This window comes from Triticum dicoccoides, chromosome 3A (genome assembly GCF_002162155.2).
Source record: "Triticum dicoccoides isolate Atlit2015 ecotype Zavitan chromosome 3A, WEW_v2.0, whole genome shotgun sequence".
NCBI classification, from domain to species: Eukaryota; Viridiplantae; Streptophyta; class Magnoliopsida; order Poales; family Poaceae; genus Triticum; species Triticum dicoccoides.
Window position 1 is genome coordinate 75,899,763 of NC_041384.1, and position 23,967 is coordinate 75,923,729.

The 23,967-nt window shown below is 43.7% G+C and overlaps 2 long non-coding RNA genes and 1 pseudogene across 2 annotated transcripts; all 3 read right to left on the minus strand.

The window, feature by feature from the left end:
• Positions 1–1,801: 1,801 nt before the first annotated feature.
• LOC119271259 lies at positions 1,802–4,534 on the minus strand. The gene is made up of 3 exons (XR_005134460.1): positions 4,444–4,534; positions 2,416–4,161; positions 1,802–2,326 (listed from the first exon to the last, which is right to left on the minus strand). It is a non-coding gene; the product is annotated as an uncharacterized LOC119271259 (long non-coding RNA).
• Positions 4,535–5,093: 559 nt separating this feature from the next.
• On the minus strand, positions 5,094–6,503 carry LOC119271261. The gene is made up of 3 exons (XR_005134461.1): positions 6,470–6,503; positions 6,192–6,332; positions 5,094–5,241 (listed from the first exon to the last, which is right to left on the minus strand). It is a non-coding gene; the product is annotated as an uncharacterized LOC119271261 (long non-coding RNA).
• Positions 6,504–9,515: 3,012 nt separating this feature from the next.
• Positions 9,516–19,769, minus strand: LOC119271976 (annotated as a pseudogene).
• Between the last annotated feature and the right edge of the window lie 4,198 nt (positions 19,770–23,967).

Genomic DNA, 23,967 nt, shown 5'->3' on the forward strand with positions numbered 1-23,967 from the left:
GTCATAACGCTATTGTATTTGGTAATGTATTTGCCGAAGACAATTTTTTTAAAAGTTCACTGAGAAGGAACTTCCCGTGAATGCACTCGCAAATACCATCCTCCCCGGCGAACATTCACCATCTGTTGTGTCCATCGCGCAAACATGGCCCTTTCACTCATCCCTTGTATAGCCAGGGCTTTTGTCCTTTTTCTGTATTTGCTCTTGTGTTTTGGCACCAGCACAAACATTTTTTCCTGCGGGGTTACATCTTTTTTTCGAATCTATAATAAAATGCAACGGCACAACTCCTGCCAGTAAATGTGAAAACTAGAATAAAAATTGTTCTGGTAACACCGGGTTATGATTAATAGCCTGTTCGGCAGCTCTCCGGCTCCGCAGCTCCGCTCCTGAAGCGGCCGGAGCGGAGCGGCCTGCGGTGTATTTTCTGGGAGTTGTGAAAGTGGTGCTCCGTCGGTTCCCGTATTCTATGGAGTTGGACGATTCCCGAACAGGGCCTAAGTGTACATTTAAGATTATCTAGTAATTCTGATTGCCTGAACAAATAGCCTTTCAGTCTTTAGTATCAGCTACGAAGCACAACATGATCAGCGTGAGCCGTCATCACAAATCCGCTAGATATCTGTGAGCAAGAGTGCACTATTCCATTTTCTTGACAACACAAGTGAAGTGGGTACAATAACGCTCACTATCAAGGCACCACCCCTGGTTGGCTCTAGTCTCTAGAATGCGTACATCACACCATCTTCTCCAGGCCACAAAATCCTGTGCCCTCGAATATTGTTTCTTTCTCTGGCTTACCTTGCAACGCCGGTGCTGCTCGCTGCAGAATGCTAGACTGCCGATCCGCCTTTTGAATATAAACTAGGAAAAGTGCCCGTGCGTTGCAACGGGAGAATACAGTAAATGTATCACACGCTACTGAGCAAATGCTAGAGTCCAATTAAAATGTATAATTGTGTTTCATTTTCACTTGGTCACGTAATATTTGAAAGAAAACTAACAAAATATCAAACCTGCAGTTTCTTAACCAACATGCATACAGACTACTGAATATTGAACAACAGTTGTACCTGAAGTTGATGGGCAGCAATTTGTGGCTCCAATTTAACCATCCAAGCTACTATATGAAAGATCATGAGTTTGTCAAGTAGAAAATCTTTTCTGATGCAACATTATTCCCTGATTGCTATGGTTGTTGGAGGTTGCCTCTACCATCAACCAATCCAAAGAGATGTGAGGCTGGATCTTATGGTCACACGGTTGGTCAGGCAACTGGGGTGTAGGTGTGTAGCACCATCTCCGGTTTTTATAATTTCGCAAACGATAAAGATAATCTGAAAGGCAAGACTCTATCTACGGCTTTGATGTTGGACGCAAAGTTTGATGGTGCGAACTTGATAGAAGTTGTCATTTTTAAAGGCCTATGCTGTTGGTGCATGTTTCAAGGGTAACAGAAACATAACTACACATGTTAATTGGTTTTATACCACACTATTTTGTTCATTGTTTTCATTGCTTCCAAATACTGACCCTTTCATATGTACCCTTACATTGATCATAGACAGACATAAAATGCTTGTTTATTCACCAGTGTATTGTTGTGATTTCTCCCAAATACAAACCCTTTGAGATATAATTTTGCTCCAAGCATGTTTCATTATGAACATGGAGATAAACACTTCTCTTCGAAATACTTTCAGGCACGAACTTCACAAACGCTGCCAATTTTGGAAAAGCCGAAAGCCCTCAATTCTTTTTGAAAAGCTGATGTCAAAGCTGCAATCTTTAAGAACGTCGTCTTGCCAGGACCAACCTTCAACGATGCTAATATGAAGGACGTTGATTTCGAGGGCACACTCACTGGCTACATTGACCTTCAGAAGCTATGCAAAAACAACAAAATCAATTAAGGCACAAGATTTGAGCTGGGATGCAACATTAAATCATAGACATGTTTATGGCAGCATCGGCATCCTCCAACATAATTAGTAAGCAAGTCTGTTATAGAGCACAAGCAGGTTGACAACAACTGCCCTTTTACTCCCCTTGAAAATATGTATGTACAACCCTCTGCAATACATACCACAGCTGCAGTTGATCTGTACAAACACAATTTACACGGAAGGAAGTTTCCCATGATTTTCTTTGTAGATGTATGGTTCACAATTCGGCAACAGCATGCCATCACTTATATATGATGCATGAGTTGGATGGCATGCATTCTGAACTCAGTACCAATGTACACACAGGAAGTGATCAGACCCTATAGTACTATGTGCGTTTGCTTGACAACATTATTTGCCTCCTCCTGGGTTGGTTTGTCCTGCCATTATGAAAAGGAAGTTTAGGTTATTGATGCTATAGGTATAGAGGGAGAGCAGGTGTAGAGAGAGAATTTTGAGCAATGCAGACCTTGCAACAGTGCAGTACGGGGTGGGCGAGGAGGCCAGCCTCCACGCGTCGGAACGAAGCAAGGTACAGTCCCTATTGATATCGGTGTATGACGTAACTGGTGAGGAGGATAGAGAGGTACTGATGCTAGCCGCCATAACGGTGCAGATGAGCAGATGAACCCGGGTAGGGGATCAGATGGTGGTGGAGGAGCTCGTGGTTGTCTGCCCCAGTGGCACCTCAAGGCAGAGCTCGCTCCCTCGCGCCGCTGCTGCGGCAATCGCTTGCTTGCTCCTAGAGAAAGGAGCACAGGGTGCAGGGTCGGCTCCAGGACAGACGGATCCAACCCTGGGGAGCTCGTGGTAGCCGGATCCCAATGGCGTCACTTGCTCCGAGAGAAACCAACGGAGCCTGCAAGATTGGTTCCGGTACCCGACGCTGGGAGCCCGTGGTGGCCGGATCCCGACGGCGGCGAGCCTTCGTTGCACATGCCCAGGTTCTGTCAAGCAGCACGTTCGGAGTCTCGGGAAGGCCCTTGCCGCCGACATCAATGTTTTGCTTCTCTCGTCCGCATCCACGGGATCCACACCCCACTCCGCTCCTCTCCCCCAAGCCACCGAAGACGATATTTATGAGAGGGGTTAGGGAAGGCGGAGAGGATGCAGAGTTCGACTCTGACTAAGAGTTCTCCTCTTGAGGGATGACGCACGTATATATACGAAAATTCAGTAACAGGATTGCTTCGTTCCAGTTTTCTTTGTCTCTTGATCGCAGGAAAGCAGATCTATCAACAATTGTATTTCCAGGACAGAATGCCCTACAAAAGTTATAACCATTGTTCTTTGATCTATTTGAATTGATAGTTCATCAAGCTAAATTCAGGACCTTGATTAAGAAACACAGATACCATACTGACTGTGTTCTATCTTGTTCACAATTTTCTCATCTCCACCTTAGAAAAATTCTATTATAGTTTATTAAACAATACTTTTCAGTTTTGTATTGTAAGAAAGAAAGCCAATACACTTCAACGACAGAGGAAGGTAGAAAATATTTTGCAAAAACAGAGTGTCTGATTGTGCTTCGTCCCTGGTTTTAACTCTTGAATGTAAAGAAGTGAAACAACTTGCCCGGTGAAGCTATTTCACATTTAACACTGACCCAGGACCTTTAAGCTACGTGAAGCAACCATGATGTATATCTTGCCTTCAGCATGATCAAATTATATCAACTGAAAAAACTACACACACCAATTGCCAAAGCCAAACTTACCATTATTTCAGTCAGAAATGCAGAACATATACGTATCAGATTACCGAATGAATTACTATCCCTGATGGTAGACAAAGGAAACTGCTCACAGAACAATTCGTACTATGATACTATGGGCATATACTAAAGCATTTTGAGAAGCATAGAACTAAGCAAAGAGACCATGAATCTATTTTGATACCCTTCTTCTGAAGCTATCATTTCAGGTATCAAAATTTTGATGTGTGATCTGGTGTCCGAAGTAGATTTGAATGCTAGCATACCTGAAAATCAACATTTTTTCTATTTGGACCTTCTTTAAGTAGGTAAGTATTTTTCGGATAACAACTTCGCTTTACCTCAAAATTGATCAACCGATGTGCCAACGAATAGAACTATAGAATTCAGTAAAGTATGTGCTTATGTAATCCCAGATCCTTGCGATTCAAACAGTAAACTTCCAATGATGGGACTGCCTCTCACGTCCTTTAGCAGCGGAACTCCATCGATTAAATCCTGCTGATGTAAAAAGAGAATGTGATTACTACAGGATAGTTATAGATTAGCCACCAAGAAAAAAAAGGCAAATACAAAAGGAAAAATAAAGCTGGAATATTTATCCATTGCTTAGTGTAAAGAGAAAGCACATGCAACCATGCATTTTTTATCAATTATAATTGTTTCTACTGGTTTCCCTTCTCCAAATAACCTGGCAAATTGTACAAACAGACTAAACATATACAAATTATTGATAGCTCAGTTCATGCCTAACAGAGACCCATCGCCGACCCGACGCACCTTGAGACAGATCTTCTTCCTTTGTTTCTTGACTGATATGCTGCATAAAAGTTCTGTTTACCATCCATAGTAATTAGATTTCGAACAAAGTAACCAGGCAATTAAGCATATACTATCTCTACATACTTTGCACGCTCCTTTATAATTACCCCCTCCGTTCCAGAATATAAGGTGTATTGGTTTCCGTGCAAGTCAACCATGTGAATGTTTGACCAAGATTATAGAATAAAATAACAATATCTGCAATGCCTAGTATATAGTAAAATCTGAAACTACTTATGATGGATGAAATGATATAAATTTCGTAATGTGAATGTTGATATATTTTTCTAAAAACTCGGTCAAACTTGCACTTGTTTGACTTTTCAAAAAACAAATACACCTTATATAAAGGAACAGAGGTAGTATAACACATACAAAACTAGAAACTTAATTTTAACTATTGTAGTTAAATTCAATTATAAAATCAGTATTAGAGAGCTGAATAACAAATTTGTAGAAGGGGTGATGTTTTTATTTCTTATTTCAATGTGATCAGCAAACAAATGTGTATAACCCACAGTCAAAGGAGAGCACAATTTAATGTTCACTTCAGAAATAAATTGTTATAATCCACATTTGTAGAAGAGCAAATTTAATCTTACCATCTAGCAAACAAAACCTGCAGCGTGAATCATCGCCACAGAGTCCATCCCCGCAACTGCATGCACCCTCAAGCCATCAAGCAGTCAAGCATGCCAGGGAAAAGGCCTGACTTAGAACTGCAGAACTGTGGTACTCCCTCCTGTCCTTTTTACTCTGTATATAAGAATTGTCCGAAGTCAAACTTCATAAAGTTTGACCATATTTATATGAAAAAAATATCAACATCTACAATACTAAAGTTATACAATATGAAAATTAAATTCATCACGCATCTAATGATATGGATTTCATATTCTGAATGTTGGTATTTTTTCTATAAAGTTGGTCAAACTTTACAAAGTTTGACTTCACACAAACCTTAGTACTCCCTCCATTCCTAAATATTTGTTTTTTTAGAGGTTTCAAATGGTGACTACATACGGAGCAAAATGAGTGAATCTACACTCTAAAATATGTCTATATACATCCGTATGTGGTGACCATTTGAAATCTCTAGAAAGACAAATATTTAGGAACGGAGGGAGTATATGCAGAGTAAAAAGGACAGGAGAGTACAGAATTTGCCATAGATTGTCAAAGAGAATTCTGTGGTCCTTTCATTCAAATGGTCTAAAACAAAGTATTGATGTGAAAGAACATAAACATGCAGTAATCCATTGGCATAAATGGGATTGCAATATGAATCCTACATACAAGCAGAGTATAAGCTAGCAGATTTGCTAGGCAGGCCATAACTCTACCTTAATCCTACATACAAGCAGACAATCAGCTAACAGATTTCCTAGAAGTTTCTTCAGTACATGATGCAATCTCAACACACGACTATGCATATGCACAGCTATAGTATATAACTATATATTGACAAATTAACTATCAGAAATAATGAGATGGGATATTCATCCAGCACACAATTCAAACAGTAACAACATAATTGGGAAGAACATAGCAGCAATGAAAATGAGGATCAGAGGAATGGGCATAACACCTCGTTCCTACGTCTACACAATACAGCATAGTTCTAGTGACCTTGCTCAACATTTAATTAAAAAAATCTGCCAATAGCAAGCAAAAAAAATAAACATTACAGAACGTTTAGATCTCACCTCACGTTTCTAACACCTGAACTGCTTCCTGGATATAGAGCATCAGAGTTATAAGAGCCAAGAGATGATACATTCTGTATCTGTCATTCTGCCCATTCTCAATCTTTGAGCGACCGGTTGAAATTCCTTTATCTGTTAGGGCTGCAAAACAGTACCAAAACTATTTACTTTAGATCATATATATGAAGCTGCTTTCTGGGTATCTATTACCACAATCTATAAAGCAGGCCATGAGATTCCGAACTAATGAGCAAAATAAGATTGTCTGTTGAGTTCACCTGAGGGGAATCTACCGATCAACATAGAAATGCCCAACCTACCAATATGTAGACACGTCCATCAAATAAGCACCACGCAATTTAACAATACCATAAGATGCAACTCCAAAGACTAGCTAACCATCTTTTACTTGCCAGAAACTTGACTACTGTTTCTAAGAACTGACAGAAAAAGGTGAAACCAACCCCTACGTATTTAACATTATCTTTATTTTCTAATCCACCAACATTTGACTAATCTCCCAAGCTTTAAGCCTGTAATCTATATATTACTGGTCAAGTTGTAATGTGCCCCTTGTTCATATGATCAAGTCAGCAATTAATGGGAGAAGTCAGGGAAAATAACTAATGTACATAATACAAGAACACCATACTTAAACGGAAGGATGCCCGGGTCTAGGCTTGGCTTCTTTTCAATCCCTATACTTCGGTAAATCAACAACAACAACAAAGCCTTTAGTCCCAAACAAGTTGGGGTAGGCTAGAGGTGAAACCCATAAGATCTCGCAACCAACTCATGGCTCTGGCACATGGATAGCAAGCTTCCACGCACCCCTGTCCATAGCTAGCTCTTTGGTGATACTCCAATCCTTCAGGTCTCTCTTAACGGACTCCTCCCATGTCAAATTCAGTCTACCCCGCCCTCTCTTGACATTCTCCGCACGCTTTAGCCGTCCGCTATGCACTGGAGCTTCTGGAGGCCTGCGCTGAATATGCCCAAACCATCTCAGACGATGTTGGACAAGCTTCTCCTCAATTGGTGCTACCCCAACTCTATCTCGTATATCATCATTCCGGACTCGATCCTTCCTCGTGTGGCCACACATCCATCTCAACATACGCATCTCCGCCACACCTAACTGTTGAACATGTCGCCTTTTAGTCGGCCAACACTCCGCGCCATACAACATTGCGGGTCGAACCGCCGTCCTGTAGAACTTGCCTTTTAGCTTTTGTGGCACTCTCTTGTCACAGAGAATGCCAGAAGCTTGGCGCCACTTCATCCATCCGGCTTTGATTCGATGGTTCACATCTTCATCAATACCCCCATCCTCCTGCAACATTGACCCCAAATACCGAAAGGTGTCCTTCCGAGGTACCACCTGGCCATCAAGGCTAACCTCCTCCTCCTCACACCTAGTAGTACTGAAACCGCACATCATGTACTCGGTTTTAGTTCTACTAAGCCTAAACCCTTCCGATTCCAAGGTTTGTCTCCATAACTCTAACTTCCTATTTACCCCCGTCCGACTATCGTCAACTAGCACCACATCATCCGCAAAGAGCATACACCATGGATATCTCCTTGTATATCCCTTGTGACCTCATCCATCACCAACGCAAAAAGATAAGGGCTCAAAGCTGACCCCTGATGCAGTCCTATCTCAATCAGGAAGTCATCGGTGTCGACATCACTTGTTCGAACACTTGTCACAACATTATCGTACATGTCCTTAATGAGGGTAATGTACTTTGCTGGGACTTTGTGTTTCTCCAAGGCCCACCACATGACATTCCGCGGTATCTTATCATAGGCCTTCTCCAAGTCAATGAACACCATATGCAAGTCCTTCTTTTGCTCCCTATATCTCTCCATAAGTTGTCGTACCAAGAAAATGGCTTCCATGGTCGACCTCCCAGGCATGAAACCAAACTGATTTTTGGTCACGCTTGTCATTCTTCTTAAGCGGTGCTCAATGACTCTCTCCCATAGCTTCATTGTATGGCTCATCAGCTTAATTCCACGGTAATTAGTACAACTCTGGGCATCCCCCTTGTTCTTGAAGATTGGTACTAATATACTCCGTCTCCATTCTTCTGGCATCTTGTTTGCCCGAAAAATGAGGTTGAAAAGCTTGGTTAGCCATACTATTGCTATGTCCCCGAGGCCTTTCCACACCTCAATGGGGATACAATCAGGGCCCATCGCCTTGCCTCCTTTCATCCTTTTTAAAGCCTCCTTCACCTCAGACTCCTAGATTCGCCGCACAAAACGCATGCTGGTCTCATCAAAGGAGTCGTCTAGTTCAATGGTAGAACTCTCATTCTCCCCATTGAACAGCTTGTCGAAGTACTCCCGCCATCTATGCTTAATCTCCTCGTCCTTCACCAAGAGTTGGCCTGCTCCGTCCTTGATGCATTTGACTTGGCCAATGTCCCTCGTCTTCCTCTCTCGGATCTTGGCCATCTTATAGATGTCCCTTTCACCTTCCTTCGTGCCTAACCGTTGGTAGAGGTCCTCATATGCCCGACCCCTTGCTTCACCAACAGCTCGCTTTGCAGCCTTCTTCGCCATCTTGTACTTCTCTATGTTGTCTGCACTCCTATCCAGGTATAGGCGTCTGAAGCAATCTTTCTTCTCTTTAATCGCCTTCTGGACGTCATCATTCCACCACCAGGTATCCTTATCTTCGCTTCTCCTTCCCCTAGACACTCCAAACTCCTCCGAGGCCACCTTACGAATGCAAGTCGCCATCTTCATCCACACATTGTCCGCATCCCCTCCTTCCTCCCAAGGGCCCTCCTTCGGTAAATAATAAACTAAATTAAATTGTAATTGGAGATGCACCAAGACCTGTGCACAACTTTGCTAGTTAAAAACACAAAAAACTTTGCTAGTTCAAAACACAAAATCTAGAACCTGTACACTCAACGTAAGATCAAATAAAAAATGCTAAGCATTTACCATGTAACTCAACAACTTGCCTTTTTTATTTCCAATGCGCTCTGCAACACATTTTAAAAAAATCTATGCTGCAATAAATACTAAGGTGGATTTTTTTAAAAGGTAAAAGCACCTACTTAAATTCAGAAACTTCAGTACAGAATAATTAAATCCAAACTAATCAGCAGGTTGCACAATTCCAAATTTGGGTTGATTACATGCTCTCTGTGAAGAGCTCAGTGCATCTTTAGAATTTGTATCCTTGATAGCTACCATTCCAGAAACCACACAAAAGAAAACCAGCATGCTCATCCCTAAGCACCACCAAAGCAACAAAAACAAAGAATTCACAGAAGCAAAATCACATATCCAACCTCTAGAACGCTTATGCATTGCTGGGATACTGGAAGAGGGCTTCACTGGTTTTGAAAAGGAACTGTGCCCTTATTTCTTCAGAGCGTTCATCTCCCATTCACACATTTTCTTCAAACTAGCCAAAAATTGTATGAACTATGAAATAAGCATGAATCCAAAAATGGTACCATGGCATCAAACAACAAAGCCATCTGGGGAACAAACACTCACCCTTTGCAGCTTAGAGTGGATCAGCAGGGAATCAGGAGAGAAGCATTCAGCGAGACGTGGATACCTCCTGGATGCACCCCTACATGCACAGTTTATGGTTTTAATAATCGCAATACCTTCGCAGCTTGAGGATTACTGTATGCTTCAGCACCAACAATTCACGTATTTTGCCTAATGTGTCAATGTCCAAGGTTTGGCAACAGTTTGCTAACATACAGATTTTCCAGGAGGCAGGACTGCCATCAGTACAAATATACACCTAGGTTCTACACAATGTCCACAAAGGATTGGTGCGCAGATCTGAGATGGCCATAACACTCTTCGCTGCTCTTGAAGTTCGCCAAGCATGCCCAACAAATGTGGCAGCCGCATCTGCACTCAACATGGTTGCAGCCTTCAGCTTTTTCGATCGTGTATCCACAGGAAGGGCAGTTCTTCACATTCTCCTTCCCTTTGCGCCATTCAAGAAGTGTTGCGTCTGGGTCTTCCTTGTATTCTTTGTAAGCCTCACAGGATATGAAAGGATGATACTCAAGATGGCACTTGGTGCAGATCTCCACATAGCAAGCCCCACAGACAAAAGGTTTGGTCTCTGCATCTGGAGCTGCCACCTGGTAGATGGATCGGCAATCCGGTGTTGGGCAGAAACGGTATATTCCTGCCCTAGATGCAACAAATGCCCTTAAGGAAGCACTGAATAGGTCCTCCAGCTTCTCATTTGACACGAGGTGCTTCAGATCAACAATGAGGAATGGCTTCTTGCACCCAGTTTTGAGGCAACAAACAGGGAACCCATCATACGATTTTGTGGCAACTTCACACTGATCCACCAAGCAAGCCCGACAAAATATGTGCCCACACGATTCAAGCTTAAAAGGATCTTCCGTCTCACACAAGAAAATAGCGCATGCATCCATTGAAAGCTCATTGTCAGCCACCCTTTGATTATCATCTTTACTGCCTCCAACATTCTCTGACGGAAGTTGAACCGGGACATTGTGTTTAACTGAGGTTATCAGCTCAGAGATCATCCCCTCCACCCTTCGCTTATCCTCTCTACTGCCCCAAACTTTAAGTATATGGCGGTGTTTATGTAACTCAACCTTTACCGAGGGCATCACAGTCTTGAATCCTTCCAGATCAACTCCAAAATTTTCTACTGTTTTCTTCATCAAGTCTGGAGGGAGGTTATGCCCACGAAGACAAATTTCAAGAGGCCGCTTCTCAAGGAGCTGTGGAAGTGCATGGACCAATTTAGCTTCAGCTTCAGCCATGTGATGCTGGTGTCCAAAGACTTTAATATTTAGACTTTGCCTGTCATACAAAATGTAAGTACCAGTTTCTTGTTCAATTGATTTCAAATGTGCTACACCATCACGGGATAAGAGCATCTGAACTGCACTTAATGTCAGATCAGGGTGGTCTATGGTTTTCCCTTTCATCAAAATCTCAAGCGGCCTTCTCAGATCTGCTATTGTTTTTGTGGCATTTGCAGTGAGCTTTACTCGGAAAATACCATTCTCGGTCTTCTCATAATTGTAAGACACACCTGCATAAAGTACACTGATTAAGACTTCGAACTTGCCAGCTGGTATAAAATTATGTGCTAAACATTCTTCTTGTACATAAGTTGGAACCTGATGAGTTTGCTGGTTTTGAAAACATCAATGAAGTAGCACACACATTAATTCGGTACAAAATTTACATTGATATTCGGAAACAGATGATGTTATGATTTTATCAGTGGAGATTCACATGTTAGCTGAGGGATCAGCTGACCCCACAGCTTTTTCTTAGTTTCATTCAGATGTGTGCAAAAAAGTAGAAAATTTCAGAGAGATTAATGCACTTGAACCCACAGCCTTTTTGTCACTGGCGCTGCCACTGGATTTTATGCTCTCATGAAGATATTGAGATAAAATAGACAATGAGTTATATAACTACTCATGTTCCCCGGTTCAAATTTATATGAGCCACAACTCATAATGGTTTTCTCCCTGGAGCAAGCGAAGACTTAGAAAAAATGTAATTGAGAAAAATGGCTTTGCCCCTAATATAGATTCTTTATTAGCTAATATATATTCTTTGAAGAATGGTCACTGGCGCTGCCACTGGATTTTATGCTTCTCATGAAGATATTGAGATAAAATAGACAATGAGTTATATAACTACTCATGTTCCCCGGTTCAAATTTATATGAGCCACAACTCATAATGGTTTTCTCCCTGGAGCAAGCAAAGACTTAGAAAAAATGTAATTGAGAAAAATGGCTTTGCCCCTAATATAGATTCTCTATTAGCTAATATAAATTCTTTGAAGAATGGTCATGTTTTTATATAATTAGTCTTTCTTTTGAGCTTGTCTATTACGGTACAAGAAAAATCAATCCTGTCACTCTTAAAGGACAGGTAAAAGGAATTCAAGCTAAGGGACCTAATGAGGAAATTCCTTATTTGGCACTACATTAAAATGTGCTTCCCTATTTGGGCCAGGAAAGAAAATACTTTCCTATTTCACACTGCCTCTAACTTGTATGCCTTTTATGACATTGTCGTCTATTTTGGCCACTAACGGTGTTAATAACACCTGAAAAGACGCTTTTGCCTCTAATGTAGTATGTGACCAAAATTTTGACTAAAGCACTGTGATGAATTTTGGAGGACCTTTAGATTTTTTCATGGTTACATGGACAGATGATACATACATACATTCCCGAAAAAGGGTTTCCCCCCGCTTTGTATACAAAGCAACCAACCGAATCATACAGGGATAGGTGCTGGGGCGGAAGCAGCACAGTCACGCCCAAAAGAAACAACAGAGAAAGAGCAAAAGAAACAAATGCCGACAACGGCGGATCAACAAAAACGAAGAAGTCTCGCGATCGCTAGGCCCACCGGGCTCATCCACTAGGCTCCAAGACTCCGAAGCGCCGGCACCAATCAACACCTCCAAGAAGGATCGCGACGATGACGACGCTGCTGCCAAGGGTTTCCCCCGGTACACGACGAGGCGAGAGGAAGAGAAGCCCCCGACGCCCTCCCGGAAGGACAGGCGGCACCCACAGGCGCCACCGCGCCGGAGTCGGCCACGCCGACAGGGGTTTCCCCCGATCCCAACCCGCACCTCGGGCGCTTCGGATCCCGCCACCAAACCAACCACCACCCTGCGCCAACGCGGTCGTGAGGCCTCCACGCCGTCTCACCACGGCACCGCGAAGTGAGGACAGCACGACGAAGAATCAGAGCCGGGACTAGGGCATCAGCACCATCGGCACGCGGGAGGGCCCCACCTCCACTGTCAGCGACAGTAGCCGTCCGGACGCAATAGCAGGAGCATACATACATTAGGTAGTACACGCACACATCCCCTAAAAAAAAGGTAGTACACACAAACATTACATGCCAGCCAGGCGGCCACTAGTAGCAGTACACGACTACACGCCCCGACCAGACTGCAACGTGCGCACAAAGGTGCGCCATAAGGCGGAAGCTTAATTCCTCCTCCATCTCCCACACGTGCGCTTCCGGCAAGAACGATGGTCACGGTGGTGGCACAGCTGCTGGAGGAGGCACACGCTGGGATTCGTGGCAGCGTATCCACCAGCACCCGGAGCTGGCATTCCAGGAACAGCACACCTCCGTGCTTGACGCCCTAGCTGTCCCCTACATCTGCGCTGTGACACTGCAGCGCCGTAGACCGACCACACAGATGAGCTCACCGACAGCCATTCGACACCGCCCCCACACCCACACACACCCACACACCACCACCACCACCACCACCACCAGCGCGCTGCCGTTCCACGCAACACCACCCACCCCCAGACCCTGGACCTCCACCTCTCTTCACCAGTACCGCTGCCTCCGCCAACGGCCACGGACCGCGACCGGCGATACCTGCACCTCCTGTTTGTCGATCTGGCACTCCCGCTCAATGAGTTTGCACACCTGGCGGACGACCGTGCTGGAGGCAGAGGAGGACAGCAAGGACAAGGACACACAGGGGCAGGGGCAGGGTCGTGTGTGCACGCAGAGGCAGAGGAGGCGGTTGCAGAGGCTGTGCAGGCACTGCGCCATAGGGCACGGGCGGCTGCTTCCAGCAGTACCAATGACCGCTTCAGTCCATCTTGGGTGGGGATTGGGGGAGAAATTGAAGGGGATGGATCAGTGGACAAAGAGTGGGAGGGAGAGAGCAACTTGGACGCGATGGCCTGTTTTTTTCTTCCTTTCTAGTATTGTAAAGCCAGCGGTAGTTTCGTCCATGCAACAAAAAATGACAGGTCTTAGACCTTATATACTAGGGGTGGCTGACGGTGCCACGAAAGGCATGAAAATAAGATCTGGTGCCAAATAGGGAAAAAAAGTTTTTTCCAGGGTCAAACAGGGAAGTCATCACTATCCTAGTGTCAAATAAGGAAAGGTACTAAAGGCATGAAAAATCTTGAAGTTTCACAAAAAAGAAAACACTGCAACACCAGTAGCAGTAAGTTGCTCCCTAGGGAGATGAGGATCCTAGATGAGTTTCCGGAAAAGATGGCTCACAAAGTCTGGCTACCTCATATAAAACTAAACTAAGTGAAAAAAGAAAGACAAAAAGGAATATGAAAGCAACCGCAACTGAGGAATGAGAGGTTCAACCAATAGAACAGTGAAAAAAATCAATGCATTTAGCGAATGAGGAATGCAGGCACACCTTTTTGGCTTCGGAAGCTCTCAAGCAGAGAAGTAACTTCCTGGCTGATAACATTGTAAACACGCACTGAACAGGACATAGTGCTATGAAATACATGCTTGCACTGTATTATCTGCCAAGGTTGACAACAAGGAAGAATACTTCCTTCAAGATGGTCCAGTGCTCTTGCAGCTTCTCGATGAAGATTTCCATCAAAAGTTAAAGTTGCTCTCATCATCGAGTCATTTTCCTCGGGAGGGAACACTTCAACACGGAAACTTTTTCCAGGAAAACTCTTGTTTGGCATGAATGGAGAAATTTCTCTAATCAGCACTTCTTCGCATACAGAAACAGAGGGGCTAGCTATAGTGGCTTCCTTGACCCTGAGCAGGCGGATATTAAGGATTCTCCTTGTTGTTGCGCTGCGAAAAGCATCATATAGTTCCCGCTCCGAGACATGCAATGGAATTCTTTCGACAAATACACAGTTCTCCTCCTTCGTACTAACCCTACAACTGATAAAGAATTTATTAAGCTCATCCCGCAAGCACATGTACACATCTTGGATTTTACCGTCTTAAGATGGAAGAAGATTCGTTCTCCTACCCATTTCTAAGTTAAGCAAGAGATAACTCATAATTTGATATGCACTCGCACTCGCATCTTGGGTCACTGGAACCTGATGATAATTACTCACTCCTTCATCCTGAGAAAGGATCTTGGCTATGAAAAAAAATGGATCACTAGCTTGCGCAGCAAATTGAATGAAACTTTCGTCCGAAGTAAACATTTCAGTCTGGTGTTCGTTATACCATTTAAGGGCATCATCTAAGTTCGAGAACTTTGGATACTTAAAGGCTGCAGCACATGCTAAGTGTTGACTGAGATTCTTTTTTTCCGACAGGTGGTTTTGTGCTGGAGGTTGAGGATGATCGGCAGAAAAGAGTAATAAACTTTTTGACAAATCACGCTCATGAAAATGCAATACACCTGAACGGTAGATTCTACCACGGAAGTCCATGAATGCTGGCAAATAGAATTGATAACCTTCGTATGCTGATGCAAGTCTTATTAAAAAATCTTCATAACTAGCCTGCTGCACCTGTTTTAATAATTTATTTAACAGTATGTTATAGCTACAAGCATTATTAATACCTTTGACGTTATTGAAGTAGCACTCCCGACATGAAGCTACCACTTCTCTCCTATTGTTTCAAGCTGTTATCTCATTGCCCCCTTTTAGTAGCACCTTTGACCTCTCACCTTCCATCGATTCCTAAGGCAAAGCAGTCATCTACAACAGATTGAGCTTCCCCACTGGCACATGTTACAAGTGCAAGGCCCCTGCTTTCCTTACGTGGCCAACATAATTTAGCTCTTACTGAAGGAAATCGTAAACCTTGATTATCAGGAGAACATACAGGAACTATTTTTAGAGAGGAACCATGAAATTCTACCCCGTTCAATTTTGACACAGCATCTTCAGCATTTTCAGGTTTGAGGAATGTAATCTTCCCCCATTTAGTTTCATCTGAGCCTAGCCTGAAATTTCCACTGGATTTATGAAAATTAGCAATACCGGAGACAAGACTATCCACCAAGCTAATAAGCTCCTTGTCATTGATGTCACTTGCATTTTGATGTAGAACCTCTACTGTCAGATATCTCTTCCCAAGTTCTAAATGTTTGACCTCAGCACCTGAGCCAAATAGTGCAATAGGAGAGCTGCCTGACCTCTCGGGAAATAAACTTCTCTCAAGGCACTCGTTCCTCATCAACTTACCTTCACATTCCATAGCATTGTTAACAATGCAAAAGACCTTTTCCATGTGCTGTGCGGTAGCAAATAACACGACTTCGTTATTGTTAAAGTTAACTTCAACAGTTACTCGGTCATCCTTGCAATCTTCCTTGAGATGTGAGATGATCTTCTGCTGATTTTGGCCAGATTTGCCAACAAATTTTGCCAGCAAGTTATTACCAAGCCCACTAATCACCTTTATTTGTAATTTATGTTTCTCCAGTTGCTGAATGGAAGACATTGGGTGAATTGCATACAAAGCATCATGATCAACAGCAGTTACGCATACCAGATATTGATTTGGACGGATAAGATTTCTGAAAAGACCACCCAATCTGGCTTGGTACCATAATTGAGCAATGAGCATGAGGGATGAAGGTTCACAATCTGATCTGTTGAAATCACCTGGTAACCAAACCTTTCATGTCCTAAAAACATAGCAAGATTACCTGCAAGAGATGACAAGATAATTCTTTTTAGCAACTTATCATGCTCGCTGGGAGCCTCAGGATTCCAACACCAATAACTTGGGATTATAATTTTCAACTCATGCTTTAGACAATTTTCAAGTTCTGATATAGTTTCCTGGCACCTCCTCATGGTTTTGGCATTGATGCTGTTCTGCCAACACCACATATTCCTGTTCTCATGCCCATCCTCCCATTTCTTATAAACAGCGAGTAGAGTGAACAGATCTCCATCTTGGTGACACAAACGGACTTTCTGAAGGTCAGCTTTGTGTTTCTCCTCATCAGTGCCCACTCTACAAAAGATGCTGCTAGAATTTGCCATAACAGCAGCTAAAACTACACCTTCCTTCCTCAAACCAAAACCAAAGCAATCAAGCATAATTTTTCCAAGCCTTGGCTGAATTCCCAATTTGACCAAGTGGCGTCCAGTATCAGTCAGCTCATAGCAATTACAATTACATTTGACAGCACCCAACTGTTCAAGGTTCTTCACAGCCATATTGATCGCTTCTGGATTTGGGGCATCAACAAACTCAAAATTCTGTGCATCTTTAACACCCAAAGCAAGTATTCTTAGAACAGCAGTGCCAAGATGAACTTTTTGGATTTCAGGTTCTTGATGCAGTTCCATCATACTGAAGTCGGCTTCGGAGTAAAGCCTATAACACTTCCCCACTCCCGTTCGACCTGCCTGGCCAGCGCGTTGATTAGCTGAACTTTGGGAAATCCAATTGACTTTCAGAACATTAAGACCACTGCTAGGCACAAATCTGCTGTCCTTGACCAGTCCAGAATCAACAACATACTTCACTTCTTTTATAGTAAGTGATGTTTCAGCTATATTGGTGCAGAAGATAATTTTTCTCATTCCAGAATAGCTTTTGAAAACACGACTCTGTTCCACAGGGGAAAGCTTTCCATGCATAGGAAGTACCACCGCACTTGCATCGGTGAAATTTTCACAGGCCCATTCAACTTCTAGCTGGGATGTCAAGAAAGCAAGGATGGCACCCTCTTCTTCATTCTTGTGGATGATGCTTACCTGCCTTATAACATCATTGACATAAGAAGCAGCAGCACAAGGACCACGCAAAGAGTTTGGCACAATATTGAAAGAAGCATCAACTGATACATCAGGTACATATTTAATTTCAACAGGAAAATTTCTCCCTTTCACATGGAATGTTTGGCAGCCATAAAAGTATTCAGCAAGTCTATTAGCATCAGCAGTGGCAGACATTATAATGAGTCGCAAATCCAACCTATCAAGCAGCTTCTTTTTGATCAAAGCTAAGAGAAGATCGGTGTTCAAGCTTCTTTCATGAGCTTCATCAACAATGATATAGGAAATGCCATTCAGGTCCGCATCATTCATACAGTGATATAAAAGACAACTATCTGTGCAAAATATAATCTTCGAACTGAAATTTTGATCATTCCAAAAGCTTGAATATGACGACACAAAATTGTCCGCATAGCAGCCCTTGCTTTCTTCATCTACTCTGTGTGCCAATGATAAAGCAGCAATTTTCCGAGGTTGCGTACAGACAATTGAATCATTACCAGAAAGACCCGAGTCAGCAAGAAACTGAACTAGTTGTGTGCTTTTCCCAGAACCAGTTTCCCCAATTAAGATCATAACCTGTAGAGAAGAAAGCTCGTATAATTAAACCTTGACTTTTGCATCAGCATGTTACGGCCGACAAATTCAAATAAACAAGTGAAACTAAATGGTGCACTGCAATATAATAACATGCACATGACAAAGCTCCACAGACACGGCTCTTTCTCCTTGATTCTAAGCATGCAAATCCATAGCTAAAAATGCACACCGAGGCAGGCGCTTAAGCGTGCCTACATTATAGAAAAACTTCTGGCGCTTTATTACGCTAATTAAGCGTGCGCTACAGTCAGAAAAGCACAAGGCGGTGGCAAAACGCACAAACGCCTAGCGTTTTCTTTAACTTTGTGAATAATCATAAATTGTCAAATGGCTCGCACTGCATTGCAAATTTGTTATGCCATCACAAATAGAACTGCAGATAAGTCACCTGATTATTGAAAATGTGATTGAGAATCTTTCTGCGGTATGCGTAGATTGGTAGCCCCTCGTTGAGCCTCCTGCACTCACGCAGCATCATCATGTGCAACCTCACAAAGTCCACATCCTCTCCTTCCCCAACCCAAACACATCCACCCCTTCTTCCTCATCCACTTCCTCCTCGTCATCCGTCCCATGTAACATGGCACGCCTTATCGAACTCATGGCTGCTTTGTACTCGGCAATTTTGGCATCTATCAATTCCTTCTCAGCCTCCAGTGTTCTCTTCTGGAGATTGAACTGATCGAAGTCGCGGAAGTTATTGTGACCGCGCAGGCGGCGTTTCACAGACTGGATGGAGACCGCGAGCTCAGCGGAGCGGGCGGCGGAGCGGGAGACGAGGCCGGAGTCGAGGAGGCGGGACGCGTGGGAGGCGAAGAGGGAGGCGACGAGGGGGTAGGCGTGGGAGGCGAGGGCGGCGTCGGGGAGGTGCGGGGTGAGGAGGTGGAGGCCGTCGAGGCGGAGCGACCAGAGCTCGCGCGCGGCGGCCGCGGCGGCGGGGAGGGAGCGGAAGAGGAGTCGGGCGGCCTGGCGGCCGGAGGAGCAGGCGGATAGGCTGTCGGGGGGCGGCGACTGGAGGCCCGCGACGAGGGCGTCGACCTCCGTGGCCGGCGGGGAGGAGGAGCTGGGGCCCGCGCGGAGGAGGATCACCGCGAACTGCCGCGCGTGCGGGGGCGGCTGGCGGGGCCGCTGCTGGCGGTGCAGGTGGGGAGGCGGCGAGACTCGGTCCGGCGGGCGGAAGGGGCGGCGGTCCTGAGACGGACGCATGGCGTCGGCGTGCGCTCCGAGGGTTTTGGAGGGTTTCGGCGATGGTTAGAATCGAGGTCGCGGGGGGAGCCCTGCCCTGGGTCGCCGGAGTCGGTGCGAGATTCTGGTTCGAACTCGACTACTCCTCGTCTCCTCCGCTTCGTGCTCCCATAAATCTTTCTCGTTTTCCTTTTCCTGCAAATTTTCTCAGTTGTACTACTATACGTCGTTGCACAAAAGTTGTGTAAGGAATAAAATATTCTATACAGTTATGCTAAAACACATCTAGATCATAAGTATTGCACATTAAAGTTCTATATCATTGATCTTACTATCTCCGTTTCAGTTTACAAGTCTTGTGCGTATATCTAGATTGTCAATTTTATCATCTTAATATAATGTATATAACAAAAAATTATACCGTTTGAAAATAGAACATCAAAAGTTTATATTGGTATATTTTTTATAATATATAACTTGTATTAGGTTGGTCAAATTGATAACCTAGAAGTACACGCACGCCCGGTAAACTGAAAGAGAGGGAGTACATTGAGATTATTTTATATATACTTCAAAAGGAAAAGAAAAAAAAATAAAAATCATATCCGGCGAACGTCAGAATTTTCGTCCCTTCCGGCGAACCTGCTCGTTGCCATCAGACGTGTCGCACGGATCTTGAAGCACAGAGAGAAGACACATCAGCTTTGGAAACTCGTTTGCCGAGAACGAAAATGACATAAACGCTTCTCTGTCCAAATACACCTGCCCACTGCACTAGCTAGCACCTCAAGCGTCCACATGAGTGACCTGAGTTTGAATCCTAGTTCTTTTTTTCTATTTTACTACTAGATGGCAAAGATATTATGCGAAAATTTATTTAGGTATATGGGAAGTTTTAAAAGTATATACTCTCTGCGTTTTCCTAAATATTTGTCTTTCTAAAGATTTCAACAAGTGACTACTAAAGGAAATATGCTCTAGAGGCAATAATAAAGTTGTTATTTATATTTTCTTATATCATGATAAATGTTTATTATTCATGCTAGAATTGTATTAACCGGAAATTTAGTACATGTGTGGATACATAGACAAATAAAGTGTCCCTAGTATGCCTCTACTTGACTAACTCGTTAATCAAAGATGGTTAAATTTCCTAGCAATGGACATGTGTTGTCATTTGATGAACGGGTTCACATCATTAGAGAATGATGTGATGGGCAAGATCCATCCGTTAGCTTAGCACTATAATCGTTTAGTTTATTGCTATTGCCTTTTTCATGACTTATACATGTTCCTACGACTATGAGATTATGCAACTCCCGAATACCGGAGGAACACCTTGTGTGCAATAAAACGTCACAACATAACTGGGTGATTATAAAGATGCTCTACAAGTGTTTCTGATGGTGTTTGTTGAGTTGGCATAGATCGAGATCAGGATTTGTCACTCAGTGTTTCCGAGAGGTATCTCTGGGCCCTCTCGGTAATAAACATCACTATAAGCCTTGCAAACAATGTAACTAATGAGTTAGTTACGGGGTGATGCATTACGGAACGAGTAAAGAGACTTGCCGGTAACGAGATTGAACTAGGTATGATGATACCGTCGATCGAATCTCGAGCAAGTAACATACCGATGACAAAGGGAACAACGTATGTTGTTATGCGGTTTGACCTATAAAGATCTTCGTAGAATATGTAGGAGCCAATATGAGCATCTAGGTTCCCTTATTGGTTATTGACCGGAGATGAGTCTCGGTTATGTCTACATAGTTCTCAAACCCGTAGGGTCCGCACGCTTAACGTTCGATGACGATTTGTATTATGAGTTATGTGATTTGATGCACCGAAGGTTGTCCGGAGTCCCGGATGAGATCACGGACATGACGAGGAGTCTCGAAATGGTCGAGACGTAAAGATCGATATATTGGACGGCTATATTCGTATAACACCCTCGATGCGACTATATCTCCCACGTGTCGAGGCACGACTTAGAGGCATAATCGCATTGAAGGCATATGTCGCAAGTTAGGCAATCTTCACAACATCCCATGTAATATATAGATAATAAAAGGGGAGATAACATAGTTGGCTTACACTCGCCACGTCAATCAAGTACATAAATAACATTACATCATTCAAACACTCATGGCCCGACTACGGCGCCAAAATAAAAGATACCCAACATGCGACACGGTCCCGATCACCCCCAACTGAGCACCACTACTGATCATCAGGAAAGGAAACATAGTAACGTTGAGAGTCCTCGTCGAACTCCCACTTGAGCTCAAGCGCGTCACCTGGAGCGGAATCATCAGGCCCTGCATCTAGTGTAATAGTAATCTGTGAGCCACAGGGACTCAGCAATCTCGCACCCTCGCGATCAAGACTATTTAAGCTTATAGGTAAGGCAAGATAAATATGTGTGGAGCTGCAGCAAGCGACTAGCATATATGGTGGCTATCATGTTCGCAAAAGAGAGCGAGAAGAGGAGGCAAAGCGCGAGCGAGAAACTAGAGGACAGCATGCGCAAGCATTACTCCAACACCGTGTCTACTTCCCGGACTCCGCCGAGAAGAGGCCATCACGGTAACTCACACTGTTGATTCATTTTAATTAAGTTAAGGTTCAAGTTATCTACAACCAGACATTAACAAATTCCCATCTGCCCATAACCGCGGGCACGGCTTTCGAAAGTTCAAATCCCTGCAGGGGAGTCCCAACTTAGCCCATGACAAGCTCTCATGGTCAACGAAGGAATAGACCTCCTCCCGAGACGTTCCGATCAGACTCGGTATCTCGGTTCTTCAAGACACTTCGACAGGTTAAAACAAAACCAGCAACACCTCCCGAATGTGCCGACAAATCCCGATAGGAGCTGCACATATCTCGTTCCCAGGGCACACTCAGATAGGTCAAGCTACGAGTAAAATCAACCCTCGAGTTTCCCCGAGGTGGCCCCGCAGGCTGCTTGGTTCGGACCAACACTCAGAGGAGCACTGGCCCGGGGGGGGGGGTTAAAATAAGATGACCCTCGGGCTTCGGAAACCCAAGGGAAAAAGAGGCTAGGTGGCAAATGGTAAAACCAAGGTTGGGCATTGCTGGAAAAGCTTTAATCAAGGCGAACTATCAAGGGGTTCCCATTATAACCCAACCGCGTAAGGAATGCAAAATCCGGGAACATAACACCGATATGACAGAAACTAGGGCGGCAAGAGTGGAACAAAACACTAGGCGAGAGGCCGAGCCTTCCACCCTTTACCAAGTATATAGATGCATTAAGATAACATGGCAATATAATGATATCCCAACAAGTAAATAAATGTTCCAACAAGGATCGGCCTCCAATCTTCACCTGCAACTAGCAACTCTATAAGAGGGGTTGAGCAAAGCGGTAACATAGCCAAACAATGGTTTGCTAGGACATGGTGGGTTAGAGGTTTGACATGGAAATTTGGGAGGCTTGAAAGCAAGTGGTAGGCATCGTAGCATTAGCATGGCAAAAGAGCGAGCAATCTAGCATAGCAAAGATAGTAGTGATTTCGAGGGTATGATCATCTTGCCTGTAAAGTTGTCAGAGTTGACTGGATCCTCGAAAGCAAACTCAACGGGCTCCTCGTTAGCGAACTCGTCTCCCGGCTCTACCCAAACAAGACAAACAAGCAAACGGAACACAATCAACCACGTGCAAAGCTCAAACAATATGATGCAATGATGGTATGCTATGCGGGATGCGATGCGGGATGCATATGCAAGATTTGACAAGGGATGCATGAACCTGGCCTCAACTTGGAAATCGAAGTGTGCCACTGGAGAGATGAGATGAAATCCCTTGAAAACGATATAAAGAACGCCGGAATCAGAGTTACAGTTTGGAAATGGCAAGCAATTCAAATATGACCACGTTCTGCGATTTACATCAAGTAGCCATCTAAATGCAATGAGATGAACATGCTACAGCATCCAAACATGGCAACAAAATACATGGCAGGGATGCATTCATGATGCTTAACAAAAGTCTAGCACTGAGATACGGCCAATTCATCCATTAACAGGTTCAAACAAGCATGGCAAAAATGCATATGACAAACAGATTTCAGACTTAGTGAAATTAACACTTGTCTGGAATTTCAGATCAGATAGCACTCTTCGGAGCAACAAAACTATATGATACAGGACCTGAACATGACAAAGTAAAGTATGGCATGGAGCTACTCAAAGAGCTTAACAAAAGTCCCTTAGTGACCTTGAGCCAAAAGGGATCAGAAAATACAATTGCAAGCATGTGAACATGGCAAAAACATAATCAGTTCTTAGACTTAGTGAAAACTGGAGCATACTGAGAACAGATATCAAGTAGACATGTTTACGAGCTCGATGCACTCACTAAAGAGCATGTCATGATAAACTAAGCATACATCCATCAAGAATACACAAAATGCAAGCTAGACATGGCAA